At 37.1% G+C, this 16,957-nt stretch overlaps 1 protein-coding gene and 1 pseudogene across 10 annotated transcripts in view; both read left to right on the top strand.

The window, feature by feature from the left end:
* The window catches only part of RABGAP1L (RAB GTPase activating protein 1 like), a 789,965-nt gene that overhangs the window by 401,347 nt on the left and 371,661 nt on the right, over positions 1–16,957 (top strand). The gene's annotated exons all lie outside the window — the stretch shown is intronic.
* Positions 1–16,957, top strand: part of LOC309606720 (vomeronasal type-1 receptor 1-like) — a 33,711-nt pseudogene extending 16,754 nt beyond the window's left edge. The window contains exon 1 of the transcript in view: positions 1–16,957. This exon is cut by the window's left edge and continues 16,754 nt beyond it. The product of the transcript in view is annotated as a vomeronasal type-1 receptor 1-like (transcript).

Genomic DNA, 16,957 nt, shown 5'->3' with positions numbered 1-16,957 from the left:
TACTAACTAAGAAATAAATGTTGAGCCTAGTAACTGTTGTCAGTTGTCACTCTTCTAGGAAAGCATATGATATAGGCTAAGTTGTATTACTGGCATCATGTTTTAACTAATGTAAAAATATTTAAAATTTATTTATAGCTTGTCTATTTTGATATGGAATTTCTCCTACTGGTGTACTGAAATTATCTAAAATTATTAATTTTACTTATGTAAAATTATCTACAATGAGTATCCAGCACAAATAACTTAGATATGTAATAGTCTACATTTTAAGCACTCTTCGTATGAAAAATTCTAAAACCAAACAAAATAAAGTGTACACATTTTTATGAGTTTGTGGTATATTTTGGGATGATGCATAGTGGGGTGAAAGTCAAAGGAACAGAGAAGCTTGAAAACTAAAAGTGGTAACAATGAATGCTGATATCCATTTAAAGATGGAGGTTCAGCTATCAGAGCAGGAAACTATAGGTAAAATCTGAAATGAATGAATCAAGAAATAGCTATATAAGCTTATGGATATTTAGGTATCGTGCTAATTATTATTAGAAGAAAAACAGTTGCTTCTGGGAAGAGGAATCTTGTGAAAAGAGGAAACATAGGCTGTTTTGTGCTACTTGACTTTTAAATCATGAAGCTTGTGCTACATTTTAAGCCAGAAAAGGGGAGGAGATGATCATTTTTGTTGGTGGAGTTCATTTGCCACCTTTCAAAGCTTAGGGTTTTAGATTGGGGTAGAAGCCATACCGTAAGGGAACAAGAAATGGGAAGGCGGTGGAGCAGCAACCATAGCCAACTCCTTCAAGAAGCTTGATCTTGGGACTTCCCTGGCGGTCCAGTGGTTAAGACTTCACTTTCCAATGCAGGGGGTGCGGGTTCTATCCCTGGTCGGGAAGCTAGGATCCCACATGCCTCGCGGCCCAAAACCAAAAACATAAAACAGAAGCAATATCGTAACAAATTCAATAAAGACTTTAAAAATGGTCACATCAAAAAAAATCTTAAAAAAAAAAAAAAAAAAAAGCTTTTTATCTTAAGGTAAGGGAGTTACTCAGAGGTTAAACACCATGAGATAAACAAAGGTAATTTGCTGTAAGTTATAGCTCATACAGTTTACTGATTTTTATCATGTAATATAATGATACCTGTGTGTTTAAACATTACACACTGTTATTTAAGTAGATGCATACATGGCCAAAACCTCTGTATAAGAAGTTGAATGCAGAAGCTACAGTCCCAGAAGCTTCAAAGGTTCAGTGTGGAGTTTTTTTCCTAAGAGAAATTTTCTTTTTTTGTTTTTTTTATATTAGCTAATGTTGGTTTCTTGAGCAAGATGGTGATTTTTCTTTTTCTTTTTTTACAAACACCCCATTCTTTCTATTTTTTTATTTTTTATTTTTTTAATAAATTTACTTATTTATTTTTTTCTGTGTTGGGTCTTCATTGCTGTGAGTAGGGTTTCTCTAGTTGCTGTGAGCAGGGTTTCTCTAGTTGCTGTGAGCAGGGGCTACTCTTCGTTGTGGTGCACGGGCTTCTCATTGTTGTGGCTTCTCTTGTTGTGGAGCAGGGGCTCTAGGCGCACAGGCTTCAGTAGTTGTGGCACGCAGGCTCAGTAGTTGTGGCTTGCGGGCTCTAGACCGCAGGTTCAGTAGTTGTGGCGCACGGGCTTAGTTGCTCCGCGGCATGTGGGATCTTCCCGGGCCAGGGCTCGAACCCGTGTCCCTTGCATTGGCAGGCGGATTCTTAACCACTGTGCCACCAGGGAAGCCCACCCCATTCTTTTTAATCCCAGTTTTTTTCTGACAGATTTTTGATTGGATCCAAATTTGCAGCCCAGACCTTAAATCTCATTTATATGTCTATTATAGCCATTCTCAATATTTTAGTCTCCAGACTGCTTTATACTCTAAAAAATTATTGAGGACCACAAAAAGGTTTTGTTTATGTGGATTTTAGCTATTCATATTTACCATGTTAGAAATGAAAGACAAACATTTTTTAAATGTTTTATTAATTTATCTAAAATAACATTTATAAGTTCATTATATGTTACCATAGCATTTTTTAATGAAAAATAACTTCTAACATAAAAATAATTAAGTGAGGCGAGTAATGGTGTTTTACATGTTTGAAAATCTCTAATATCTGTCTTAATATAGGACAGTCAGGATCTCAAATCCGCTTTGCATTCACTTTGTTGGATTATCACATGTAACGTGGCCTCTGGAAAACGCTCCTGTATGCTTGAGAGAGTAAAAAAGGTAAATAACCTCTTAGTGCTAACAGGAAGATAGTTTTGAACTTGAGGACCCTCTAAAAGGGTCTTGAGCCCCTCCCCCCCAATTAAGTTTTGATGCTTTCTGCCTGTTACCCACCATCCACTTAGCACATGTGTGTGTGCTAGCCTGTGGTGCTCTTGGGCGAGGAAGCTCTGATTTACACCAGTGAGGATTTTTCCTCAACCTTGCTGTCCTTTCTTCTTTTTCTTTGTAAAGGGAGGCTTAAATTCAGCAGCATTCTCTCTCTATTCTTAAACCCACGCTTAGACAGAAATTAGAGGAATTAAATCCTGGACTGCGGGACAAGAGAGGCTTCAGGTATTCCCCTCCAGCTCTGAGCTGCCATTGGCTGTTCTCCAAACTTTTTTGAGTGCATACCCTGTAAGTAAAATACATTTGAGCACACAGTTTTAATTTTTGTAAATTTACTTATTTGGAAGTTATATACATAACCGACTGCACTCATATATTTATGTATTTATGAGTTGCACACATACGCTCTTGCACTCATATGTTATGTTATAAAATGTACGGAAGTATAAATAAACTAGATTAAATTAAAATAAATGTGAAAAATTTGACTGTTCTCTTTCTACATTCAAGTGGATTATGGTACATACCCCCTTGTTGCCTTCCCCTCACTTTGGAAGCCCAGTCAGTTGTGGCTTAAACCACAAAAGAAAGGGGTGAGGAGATGGTATCTTTAGACCAGCTTTTGAGGTTAAGAGAGGTTATTTTCTTTGTTTGTTTGACTTGGGAAGAATCTATGTAGGGAATGAAAGATATAAGAGATTGTTCACATAACGAATACAATAGAAGTTAGAAAGAGATGAGTGAAGAGTCAGATGTCCAGGGTCCACACTGAAAAGCAGGAGGAACAATTTCTAAATATCCAGCAAATAGAACAGATATTGAGGTATGAAGTGAAGAAGAGGGAAGTTGAGAGAATTTCAGCTTTTTAGTATAGGTGAGGTCATCTGCTAAGACTAAGAGTAGGTGAGATGGAGTTTGAGGCTGAAGAGAGCAAGAAAGATTTTAAATGACCATTGTGGGAAATGTGAACCTGCTTAAGTGGACACAAGAAAAGACAACATGGATTACTTAGCCATAACAAAAGTCTTACTCAAGTTAGATACACATTTGCTTTAGCCCCAAGAAGCATGGTTTGGTGGCTTTTTTTAGCAGTGCTTAGCATCTTGGAAATGAGAGTAAAGAAACTGACAGTAAAGACAATAGACTAGAAAATATCCAAAGTTGGAAATTTGTAAGTTTTGCATAGCAAAATTTCCAGAGGAGAAGGAATAGAGGGTGCTATTGATGATGTATTTGAAATGGTTGCAAATGAAGCTGGGTAGAGAGGCAAGTGAAACCAAAAGAGTTTTGATGAATTGATGGAAGATTAAAATGAGTGTTTACTGGAGTGAGGAATCAGATAGTGGAAAGAGAGTTGAGGGTTATAGTGTTCAGAGTGTGGGATATGAAGTAGGTCATAGTTATTAGGATAGTGGTAATAATGGTAGATAATTGGAGTGGGTGGAAATGAAGATCACTGAAGTTCAGGAAGTGCTAGTGGTCAGTGTGGCTATTAAGGTCACTTTTGAGGAGAAGGAATAGGACAAAGACTAACCTTTAAACCTTTAAAGTCCATGGAGGAGGGTTATGAGGGTGGGAATAGATTGGTAGATGTTTATGGCTAGGACTTGAAAATGAGAAGTTGGTGGAACAGTGATCTGTAATTGGCAAAGAGGAACTGAGGAGTGGGGGGTCGCACAAGAAATCATTTTCATTGGAGAGGTTGAGAAAGAAAGCCAGATTGTTAAAGAACAATCAATGAAAACTTGAAGAATATAGGAGAGTTAACTCATTATTCTCAAGAACTCAGTAAAAGGTGCCGTCAGAATGGTCTGGGTTAAGAGTAGAGGAGGCATGGATAATATTAAGCATTTGGCCAGATGTGCCAAGGATGATAAACACAAATGACAAAGAGGAAGGAAATGTGCGAAAACTAGTGATCCTTGGCGAATTTGACTAAGTGGAGATTCTGTTGTTAGAGACACTTGGAAAACTAACCAATGCCAGTTGTCTAGATGAAGCGTAAGTTTGCTGGAGAGAGCCTCTGCACACTTTCCTTTATAGGACCTGAGGTTCTCACTGTGGAAATTAGCTGATGTAGTGCTCCAGTGAACAAGTTTATAGATAGTCCCTTTCTGAGAATCAGCCCACCAGTATATATTAAATTTTGTAGTACTGATAGAAAGGACTAGTTGTATGAAGACTTACAACCAGGAACTGAATCTGGTTCATCTCTTCCTACCAATTCATCCCCTACCCATAGTATCTGAGTTTCTCATTACACCTTTATCTATATGGTTCTAGGTACACCTTGTTCCTTCAGAATTTTACCCTTAACCCTCTCTTCCCCATCCAGATGACTTCCTTCTTCTTCTGTTATGTCCGAGTCCATATCTACTCTAATAAAGAATCTTGCTTATGAAGTACATTATTCTTTAACATTCACACCTGCCATCCCTTTGAATAAATTTCTTTGATTTATTTCCTAATATTCCTATGTGTTTTCTAATGCTTCGTCCCTCATTTCACCCTCTGCTTTAAAACTCATTTTGTTCAGGAGGTGTTTTTTCCCTCCCCACCTGCAGGTACTTTATTCAGGGCTGATACCCAGCTGAAGGGAGCCTGGCTAGGAGGCAGGTTACTACTCAGCTCCCTCAGGTGTGCCCCTTGGCTTGGGATTGTACCATCCACTAGTCCAGGGGGAGGGGTGCTTTTTCCTAATGTGCACAAAGGGCCATGACTAGGCATTCCATAAAAACTGCTAGCACTGTTACATAGTATTTACCGAATAACAGTAAGAAAAAGAATCATTAACCAGCAATGAGCACTTGGTAGATACTGGGTGTTGTGCTAAACCCAACAAGGATTATTTCATTTATATCTCAAAATAATCCTATGAAGTAGGTCTTGTAATTACAGATAATCTAGAGGAATGGACAAATACTAAGACCAGGTCAAATTCATCTGAAATACTCACTACCTTTGCAAAGTAAAATAATCTGCTCCTTTAATAAGATTGGACAAAATCTTGAAATCAGTTAGAAGGTACTTGAGTTATTCTAGCTTTGAAAATTGTGTGTGTGTGTGTGTGTGTGTGTGTGTGTGTGTGTGAGATTTATCAGCAGAAAACTCTCCCACAGAGCTTGCTGCCACTTGGCAGGGGAGTTCTTTTTCCTGCTTATCTGTAGTTTGAGGTCATACATCTGATAATTCTGAGAGCTCTTAAGTATTATACTGTAGTTGAAAAATTGATTTGTTTCATTTGCAGATTGGCCAGTTTCTACATATGGTCTTTAATAAACACACCTGTTGTTACTTTCTATGTATTTGTTATTGTGGTAACCATACTTATATATTTTTCATTGAATTGCAAGTTTTTTAAGAACAGTGATGATATTTTTAAGCTCTATAATGACTCACTGTGACTTGATGTATTGAAGTGCTCTGTGCATAGTGAGCATTTAATGCATATTGGCTAACACATACTCAGGTAAAGCGTACTATAAATACAGGTAGTCTTTCTTATTACTCGCAGTAGTGTTAAAGGCATAACGCTGGAAATTATTTTTATTGAAAAAATGATGTAGCTAGTAACCTATCTTGAGTTTGGGTTTTAACCGATTTTGTCGTTTAGATCACTTGAAGACATTTCTTCGGCACCTGCTAAATCTTTGTTAATTAAAATAGGAATAATGGTTCTTGGAAGATCACTTCCAAATATTCAAATGCAAAAAATTGAACTCTTGCTAACAATATAGATAATTATGAAAGTCAAGAAACTAAGACTAAAGCATTAAAATTTTCTGTATTAGTATGAATAACATCCTAAAAACAGTGGTTCTTAGCTTAATGTAAAGGCTGAATTTAGACCAGCCCACTATGATTAAATCATAAGAGATAATTATAATGGATAATATTTATGGAGTGCACACTATTTGCCAAGCACTGTGATAAATACTGTATGCCTTATCTCATTTAATCCTCAAAACAACCGTATAAATTAGGTGTTAAAATTACCCTTGTATCATAGATGAAGAAACTGAGGCTTAACAAGGTTAAATAAATAGCCATAATAAGTGGCAGAGGTGAGATTTGAATCCAGGTATTTGAACAGTAATTTTTAAAAAATTATAGATGCTCTAAAATGCATATTAATAAATATAGTTCTTTATTCAAGTGTTAGCTCATAATTCCTTTAAAATGTGGAGCTAATGAATTATTTCCAAAAGAAACCTGTTGGAAGATCCCTGCAATTTCACTAACAGGAAGATTTCAGTTACACGTATGAATAATATTTCACTAAAGTATAACATTATTATAATTAGTGCAGTATTACGGGGATGTAGGTTAACTTTATGATATTAAAATAGGTTTTATTATATCAAGTTAAACATGGGAAATATTTATTTCATTTCAAATATGTTTTATAGGGAGAAATGTAGAAGCAGGACTTGGCTAAATAGGACCCATTAAAAATAATTTGAAAAAAAAAATGAAAAAAAAATAATAATTTGAAAGAAACACTAACATCTTTTGCAATATTTTTGTCTTTGAAAATCCTTGTAAGATCCTCCATCTTTATTTCTAAGAGAGCCAGAAATTCTCTCCTGGCAAGTGACTCTCTGTAAAACATTATAGATTGGTAGTGAACAAGTAATATCCCTCCAATTCTAGGAGACTACTAATACAGCTTCTAGGAAGACAAGTTTTTAAGTCTGGATCCATAGAAATAGACACTGTAGAAATACATGGTAGCAGTCAGTCAGAGCTGTACCTGTTAAACTTCCTCTTAGCTTATTAGGAAGTAAAAAATCAGCTAAGCCACTATAAATGCTATGTGGTTATAGTAGCCTTCCAGATGATACTTTACTTATCTCAGTAAATTTATTTCTCTCATGAAGCAAAGTGTTCCACTCCTAAAGAATATTTTGTGGCCTTACATGTATTACGTTGTAATTCCCTAATTGCCTTTGTTTTATATTTTTACAAAAGTGACATTGTTTTTGATGCCATTTTTACATTGACATAATGCTTTATATTTGATGTTTGTTAACATTAATCAGTAAGAATATTACTGATTTTTTAAATGTAAAAGCTAGGAATCAATTTTAGGTAAAAATTTTTAGAGGGTTAAATCATTCATTTTTATCTTGAAAGACTTTGGATCAGATATTGATATTATTAGGCCAGTGGTATTCAATCCTGGTTGTGTGTTAAAACCACTTGGGGAAGTTAAAAACAAATAAAACATACCAAAAACAAAACCAAAACAATCTACTCTGTTCTCATCTCATCCTAGGCATTAAGTATACATTTAGTACTGTCATGTTGCACAACTCTAGGGACACCATTCATGTTGTGTTCTTATATAAATGGCACTTACTCCAGGAGTGACTGGTGCCTCCTGGCGTTGGCTGCTGACTATGTAAGTAAGATAATGGCTTCAGTAATTACTGATACAGGAGTAACAGGGTTACTATATAGGAATATACAATATGGCAGTTGCCCTGTGTACATTCCTCTTCAATTACAATGTACAAATGACTTCCTTGACGGTCACTCTCTATTTAAAATAGGTCGGATGTATGTAATGGCGAGACTGAGAAAAGATCGGTATCTTACAGTGGCGAGGATTCAGAATATCCCAAGAGAAATCATGGGAGCTGCATTGAAATGAAAATTTGCATGGGGTTTCAGAACTGAAAGAGTGAGGAAGGGTCAGGTACAGCGAAAGGGCTCTTTCGTCATTTCAAGAGCTTATCTCTTTAAAACAGAACAGTAAAATACCTGTGATTTTAGAAAGAAATGCTTCATTAACTATCATTAGAATAAAAAATATGTGGTACAACTATGGAACCTCTTTCTAACATGACAAACATATATTGCTAACTGTGCTTAGGTTCTTTACATCTGAATTAGTCTTCAGTGATATAAAATCACTGGGCTCCAACCAGAGTTTGATTTCAAACCCGTTTATGAGGCTAAGACGAAATGTGGCTTTAGGCTCTCTCCACACCATTGTATATCCTTTATTGTGGTGAATATCAAAACAGCAGTTAATTATAGTAGTACCATTTCTGTTCTTCACTTCATTATCTCTGTCTTGCACTATTATTTTCTGTTGCTGCTGGCTATACAGCATCAGGCCTGGCACCCGTGAAGTGTGAACACAATGCCAGCACTGCATTCAGCACAAGAATAGAAAGGCAGATGGCAGATTTTACTATTTATAGTTGGAGCCAATTTGCCTGAGGTGAGCCCTGCTGAAATGGTTATCAAGAATGTTTTCATTTATTAAAGGTATAAGGAAATGAAAGCCAAATAAAAAGCCTCAGTCCCCAGGACTCTGAGAGTAAAACTCTTGCTATAGATTGGAAAGCAATTCTAAGTATTGATTAGACATTTATGAACTGGAAAATTATATATTTTTCTCCCTATTCTCAAAATAAAGTCTTCAGGTCAGCAGCATGCTTCATGGCAGAAGTTGAAGAATTTATTTTTCAGTGAAGTTGTGTTGCCATAGCAACTTGATGCAGAGTGAATTTTAATTATTAAGAATAAAATAGGTTTATGATAAGAACTAATTATTTAATACCATCAAATATATTATTTAAACTATGGCTGTCTTTTGCTTTCTCAATAATCATTTCTTGACTACCACAGAATAAAACACAAAATAACTGCTTCACATTTGATTCTTTATATTTTTTTAAAGATTGATTGTTTAAAACTCTGACAAATATTTTATATTATCAGCACGTTGAAAGAAATTTTGTATTCAAAATTAAAATAGTGTGTGAATTATCTAGGCTTTCTTATCTTCGAGGCATCTGATTTAAAAAGTGTATTATCAAGAACATAATGTGTTGATAACTAAAACAACCTATTAAACAACTTAGAATTTAGGTGGCCCAGATAATCTGAAATATAGCAGTGAGCTAATGATAGTGGCAAATAAAATTTATATTCCACAGAAAATAAAGAATTTTTATTATAGGCTGAAGAAATTAATTTGATTCTATCATAAAAGAAAAATATTTTGAGTGGATGTATTGGAATTTAGCAGATTATTTAGTCATATTCTAAATTATGCCAAAACATCGATCCATTTTAAATCATGGAAAAATATTTGTCATGTGAGTTTTATTGGTTTTATTTAGATGAAATAACCGCTTGATTTAAAATTTTCCCTTTCCTCTGGCTTGTACTGAGAAAGGAGCTTATGGGAAGCTAGGTTTGGAAAGGGACAACTACAATCTAAATTTAATTTCTTGCTTTGTGAATTTTCTATTCATTATTGAAATATAGTAAAAAAATAAAAATAAAAAGGGCTTCTGCTTAGATGTGACAGATTAAACACATGCTGATAGCTCAGGTCCTTCCCAAAGCCCCTCTAAAAGGAAACTAAAGGGGCTTTAAAATAAATAAACTCACAAAGGCAAAGAAAATGGGAGATGAGATAAGTTATAAAATTTGGAAGATGGAAAGCCAGATGCATGAGTGCTAACTTAGCAGACCTGAGAAAGCTCAGTTATAAGTTGGCAGAGGGGAAAACTGAGAAAACTGATTTACATACCAGGATCTCATACTACTCAGGATTGAAAACACTGGGTACCTCTGGAAGTGGAAGTTAAAATGGGGTTAAAAACAGGAGAACTGATTTTAAAATCTATTTAAGAAGCAGTTGGTTTCCAAGATCCCATCCTCCTCACCTCCTCACCTCCTCACTGTAGCTGGGCTACAGTGCCTGTCTTACGTGGCAGAAGTCTAAAGGCATATTTTCTGTAAAGGGTAAAATAAGGGTACCAGGACTAAGAATACCACAAAACAGTAAAAGGCAGAAGGCAGATGGGTACTCTGTTGAAATCAGGGATAGTCAGTGAAATTTTTGCATGTTGAATATTGAGACTTCCAGTCTTCTCTGTCAGCTCACAGGATGTAGGTAATCAGGCATATACTGCCAAGGCAAGAGATTGGAAGAGTTTTCTCTAGTGAATGTAAGAAGTCCAAGAAGGAAAGACTTACAGCTTCTCTGGAGGTTCCCCAAAGACATGGCTTAGTCAGATCATCCTTCAGTGAGTACCACTGTCAGCAAGCCCCATCCCATTCTATTGACCTTCCACTCAGCTCTTTAGTGCCCTACTCTTCCCCCCCCCCACTGCCGCCACAAGCATTATTGAGCTATAGTTGACATATAACATTATGTAAATTTAAAGTGTACAATGTGATGATTTGATACACATATTTATTGTGATATGATTACCACAGTAAGATTAGTTAACACGTCCATCACATCACACTATTACCTTTTTTTTTTTAAATGGTGAAAAAATTTAAGATGTCTCTCTTAGCAGCTTTCCAGTATATAATACAGTACTGTTAACTGTAGTCACCATGCTGTATACATTAAATCTCCAGAACTTATCTGTCTTCTACAGTAAATGGAAGTTTATACCCTTTGACCAATATCTCTCCATTTCCCCCATCTCCCAGCCCCTGGCAAACACCATTCCACCCTCTGCTTTTGTGAGTTTGACTTATAGATTCTGCATATAAGTGAAGTCACACAGTATTTGTCGTTCTTGTTCTGACCTATTTTACTTAGCATAATGGCCTCAAGATCCATTCATGTTGTCTTAAATAACAGGATTGCTATAATATTCCATTGTGTATGTATGTGTGTGTGTGTATCAATCTTCTTTATCCATTCATCCATCAGTGGACACTTAGGTTGATTCTATGACTTGGTTATTGTGAATAATGCTTCAATAATGCTGCAGTGAATATGGGAGTGCAGATATCTCTTCAAGATAATAATTTTGTTTTCTTCAGACATATACAGAAGTGGAGTTGCTGGATCATATGGTAGTTCTATTTTTAATTTTTTTTTGAGGAACCTCCATACTGTTTTCCATGGTGAATGTACCAATTTACATTCCCACTAACCAGTGCACAAGGGTTCTCTTTTCTCCACATTCTTGCCAACCCTTATCTCTTTACTTTTTGATAATAGTCATGCTAATAAGTGATATCTCACTCTTTAATTTTGATGGTGGTTTAGATTTGCATTTCCCTGATGATTAGTGATGTTGAGCACCTTTTCATATCCATATTCGCCATTTTTATGTCTTCTTTGGAAAAATGTCTACTCAGGCCCTCTTCCCTTTTTTTAAATGGATCATTTGGGTTTTTTGCCATCTGTATGTCTTCTTTGGAAAATGTCTATTCAGTTCCTCTTCCCTGGTTAGTTGGGTTTTTTTGTTGAGTTGTATAAGTTCCTTATATATTTTGGATATTAACCACTCATCAGATATGTATTTTGCAGGTATTTTCTCCCATTCTGTAGGGTGCCTTTTCATGTTGTTGATTTTTTCTTTTGCTATGCAAAAGCTTCAGTTTGATGTAGTCCTGCTTGTTTACTTATTTATTTATTTATTTATTTATTACTTGTGTTTTTGGTGTCATATCCAAAAAAATTGCCAAGACCAATGTCAAAGGGCTTTTTACCACTGTGTTTTCTTCTAGGAGTTTTGTGGCTTCAGGTCTTACATTTAAGTCTTTAATCCATTTTGACTTAGTTTTTGTGCATGGTGTACGATAGGGGGTCCAATTTCATTCTTTTGCATGTGGACATCCAGTTTTTCTAACATCATTTATTGAAGAGACTGTCTTTTCCCCACTGAGTATTCTTGAATCCCTTAGCAAATATTAGTTGACTGTATATTCATGGGTTTATTTCTCGCTCTGAATTCTGTTCCATTGGTATGTGTGTCTATTTTTATGCTAGTACTGTACTGTTTTAATTACTATAGCTTTGTAATATAGTTTGAAATTAGGAAGTGTGATGCCCCCAGTTTTTGTTTGTTTGTTTGTTTGTTTGTTCTTTCTCAAGATTGGCTTGTCTATTTGAAGTCTTTTGTGGTTCCATACAAATTTTAGGATTTTTTTTCTATTTTTATGAAAAATGCAATTGGAATTTTGATAGGAATTACATTGAATGACTTTGAGTAGTATGGACATTTTAACAACAATATTAATTTTTCTGATCCATGGACATGGAATATTTTTTCAGTTATGTGTCTTCTTCAGTTTCTTTCATCAATGTTTTGTAGTTTTCAGTGTATAGATCTTTCACCTCCAAAGGATTTTATTGTTTTGAGCAATGGTAAATGGGATTGTTTTCTTTATTTCTTTTTCAGATAGTTCATTGTTAGCATATATTCAACTGATTTTTGTATATCAATTTTGTATCCTGAAACCACTGAATTTGTTTAGTAATTGTAACAGTTTTTTGGTGAATTCTTTACGATTTTCTATATATAGGATCACATCATCTGCAAACAGAGACACTTTTACTTCTTTCTTTTCAATTTGAATGCTTTTTTTTTTTCTTGCTGAATTGCTCAGTTAGGACTTTTAGTACTATGTTGAATAAGAGTGTTGAGGCTGGATACCCTTGTCTTGTTCCTGATCTTAAAGGAAAAGATATCAGCTTTTACTATTGATATGATTTTAGCTGTGGGCTTGTCACATATGGCCTTTATTATGTTGAGGCCTTTATTATGAGGTATGTATACAATTTGTTGAGAGTTTTTATCGTGAAAGGATGTTGAATTTTTCAAATGCTTTTTCTGCATCTATTGAGGGATCATGTGATTTTTGTATTTTATTCTATTAACATGGTGTATCACATAGATTTGTGTATGTTTCTCAGACCTTTTCTATGGAAATACCTGTTTCACACTTCTTGTTCCCTCTTCTGGTGGAATTCTTAAGCTTGTATGACTTCTCTTGATCCTGCAAAGCTGTGCTGGGTGCTAACAACCTCCTGTTTGTTTTACTTTCCCTAGAGTAGTGCTGAATGTGTGAGTCTATGTGGTTTCTCCTAATACTGTAGAGGTGGACCAGTTTTCTTCATGTGCACACTAGCAGCCTGCATAGGTTTACTCTTGCTGCATTGGGGTTGTGTGTGGGGAGCTGGCCACAAGGTGGGAATGTATGTGGATGAGGTGCACAGAGCATTGGAGGTGCCAACCGGGGACCAGTTGATGGGATCCTCAGGTGAGGCATCCACAGCGGCTCATGGACAGGCTTCCTAATAGAGTCCGTGATGCATTTGTAGGACCTACATCCCTTTAATGCCCTCTGAGAGCCTCAGTTGCTGTTCTCCTAGCTGTTTCCCACTCCCCCCTCATGCAGCACATCTCAGTGTTATGGATGAGGCAAGAAAGAAGTGGGTCTTTTTGGCACTGTCCAGCACAGCTGGAGAAGCCAGTGCCCTACTATTAAATATCATTAGGCATTAGGAGGACGCATTTGACATTAAAAAAAGAGAGAGAGACCAAAACAAACAGATAAAAAGCTACTTGGAGAACATGGAGAATGTGCAGGGAGAAGAAAAAACATAAAAAATAGAATAAACTAAAATTAATATCTTGAGAGATAAAAGACAATCAAACAAAAACAGTATATTTATACATGCACATATGTGTTCCTATAAGTAGGAACATTCAGGGAATTAAAATGAGCAAGGGGAATTAAAAAAAATTTTTTTTTAAAAGCAAAAATTTTAAAAAATTTATTGTATAAAGGGTTATAAAATGAAGTTGAGGAAGTCCCCCAGCAAGTGTACACAAATAAAGAGAGGTAGAAAATAGAATAGATAATTTAATAAGATTAGATCGTAGCATTAGAAATAACAAAACTTACCACAGGCAACAACGCGAGTGAATCTGAAAATGCAACTATGGGGTGAAAGAAACCAGTCACAAGTATATAGTGCATGTGTCCATTTATATGAATTTCAAGAATAATCAGAACTATGGTCATGGGTCAGAATAGTGGCTACCAATCAGGGGTGGGTATCATACAGCAGTGGTCCCCAACCTTTATGGCACCAGGGACCGGTTTCGTGGAAGACAATTTTTCCACGGACCCAGGGGGCTGGGAGGATAATGGTTTCAGGATGATTCAAGCATATTACATTTACTTGCACTTTATTTCTGTTATTATTACATTGTAATATATAATGAAATAATTCTACAACTCACCATAATGCAGAATCAGTGGGAGCCCTGAGCTTGTTTTCCTTCAAGTAGATGGTCCCATCTGGGGGTTATGGGAGACAGTGACACCTGAAGTGTGTTGCTTATGTCCTGTCTATTCCGTCATCTTGTTTTGGTTGCTGTCACTGCAGAAAACCCTGCCTCACAAAGATAGGATGTTGGAAATGGAAGCAGGCTTTTCAGTGCTTTTGTGGCAATCTCAGGATATTCCCCCTTGACTTTCATCCAGAAGGTATGGAGATTTGAAGTTGTCTCAAACATACTTTTAAGGCCACTGTCATTTGCAGTCTCAAGCAGTTGATCCTCTTCTGGCACGGACAAAGTCGATTCACCTGGCTTATTCACAAATGGGTCGCGGATCCATTCCTTCCCAGTTCTGGGGTCTTTTGTGGTTGGGAAGTAATGCTCAAACTCTTTTGAAAGCTGAGATAGGTGATCATGCACCAGCTGGGAGGAAGAAGGCCCTGGCTCAGTCTCTTTCAAAATCTCTGCTAATGTTTAAAACATGTCAAAAATCCCAGTGTTCCCTCATCATCCCCATAATTCCAGTTTGGCTTTGAATGCAGCCACTTTATCTGCCGACTTGAACACAGTTGTCATTCTCCCCTGAAGTGACAGATTGAGTTCACTGAGCAGGTTGAATATGTCACACAATTAAGCAAGTTTTGTGACCCATTCTGTGTCACTGAAATGTGCTGCTGCCAGTGGTGACTGTTTTTCTAAAAGAAATCTCTGGAGTGGCTCTCATAACTCAAAAACTCTGGCCAGTGATCTACCTTTAGAAAGCCATCTCACTTCTGCGTATAAGAGAAGACGTGTGTGCCCTATGTCCATCTCTTCACAGAGCTGCGCGAACAGACGTGAGTTAAGGACATGTACTTTAATGTGGTTGATAATTTTAATCACATCCTACAAAGCGTTGCTAAGTTGAGGTGACATTTTTCGGCTAGCCAGCATTTCTCTATGGATGACACAGTGCGTAGGCTCACATTCAGAAGCGACCTCTTTGACCCGAGTAGTGAAACAGAAAGCTGTCCAGTCATGGCAGCCACTCTGTCCGTGCATATACTGAGACAAAATGACCAATTCAGTTTTCCTGATATGTAATCATTCAAAGACTTGAATAGTTCTGCAGCTGTGGTGTTGGTTGGCAACAAAAGTGCACATAACAGGGACTTCCTTGGTGGCATAGTGGTTAAGAATCCACCTGCCAATGCAGGGGACACAGGTTCGAGCCCTGGTCCCGGAAGATCCCACATGCTGCGGAGCAGCTAAGCCCATGCGCCACAACTACTGAGCCTGTGCTCTAGAGCCTGTGTGCTACAACTACTGAGCCCACATCCCACAACTGCTGAAGCCCGCACGCCTGGAGCCCGTGCTCAGCAACAAGAGAAACCACCGCAATGAGAAGCCTGGGCACTGCAACGAAGAGTAGCCCCCACTTGCCACAACTAGAAAAAGCCCGCGTGCAGCAACGAAGATACAACACAGCCAAAAAAAAAAAAAAGTGCACATAACATATCCTCATGCACATCCTCCTGAAAAGTATATTGCACAAAAAACAAGCACTGTTGCCTTGTTGTCAACATCAGTAGACTCGTCAACCTGGATTGCGTACCACGGTGACTCATTAATCCTCTCTGACAATTGTGCCTCAGTATCCTCTGCTATTTCAATTCCTCTAGTTATGGTGCTAGCCGAAAGAGGAGCACGTGCCACCTTTTGAACTGCAGCTTCTCCTAAAAGTTCACGACATATGTTCTTAGCAGCAGGCAGGATCAACTCTTTACCAATAGAAGAAGCCCTACTAAAGGGCTTCTTGGCTTTAGCAATGTGGTTAGCCACTAAGAATGATGCTCTCCTTGCAGACACATTTGATGAAGTGGTGGCTTTCAACAATTGCTTCTGTTCTTCGTGTTCATCTTTTTTTCTTTTGAAAAACTCCAAAGCTTGTCTTTTAATGCAGGGTGCTTGGTCTCCATGTGGCGAAGCACTTTTGAAGGTTTCATGGCTTCATTGGATAGCCGGTCGCCATATATTATACAAAGTGGGCTTGGAGAATGTGAATCACCTGTTGCAGTGAACCTGTAATTTAAGTAGGACTCTTGGTATTTTCTTTTAAATGCACTTTCTTTTTGTTGGCAGTCTTAGAGTCTTCTGCTGTCTCATCATTGGGTCTTTCCCTCTTTTCAAAGAAGCTCTCCAGCAACGTTTGTTTTTTACTCATTTTGGCTAGGGTTAGCTTGTGGGCTTACCAAAACTGTGACTGAGACAAGTGTGCAGTGTGGGAAAGAGGCATGGACGAAAGTGGTAAATAAAATAATGGGCAGGCCACACACGGACTAAAATAAGTGTCAGATTCTGACTTAAAGCCTGCCACCAGATACAGCTGTACAACTGAAAGACATCAACTCACTTGCCACTATATAGCTTGCCACCAGATGCAGCTTAATTGTCACTTGCCACTCACTGATAGGGTTTTGATATGAATCTGCAAGCAGTTGATTTATTACGGTCTCTGTGCAGTCTAACCTCTCTGCT

Source organism: Balaenoptera borealis (assembly GCF_965194805.1).
Source record: "Balaenoptera borealis genome assembly, chromosome: 1".
Lineage (NCBI taxonomy): Eukaryota > Metazoa > Chordata > Mammalia > Artiodactyla > Balaenopteridae > Balaenoptera > Balaenoptera borealis.
The sequence above is the reverse complement of the archived record's forward strand: the minus strand, read 5'-3'. Positions and strand labels throughout refer to the sequence as shown.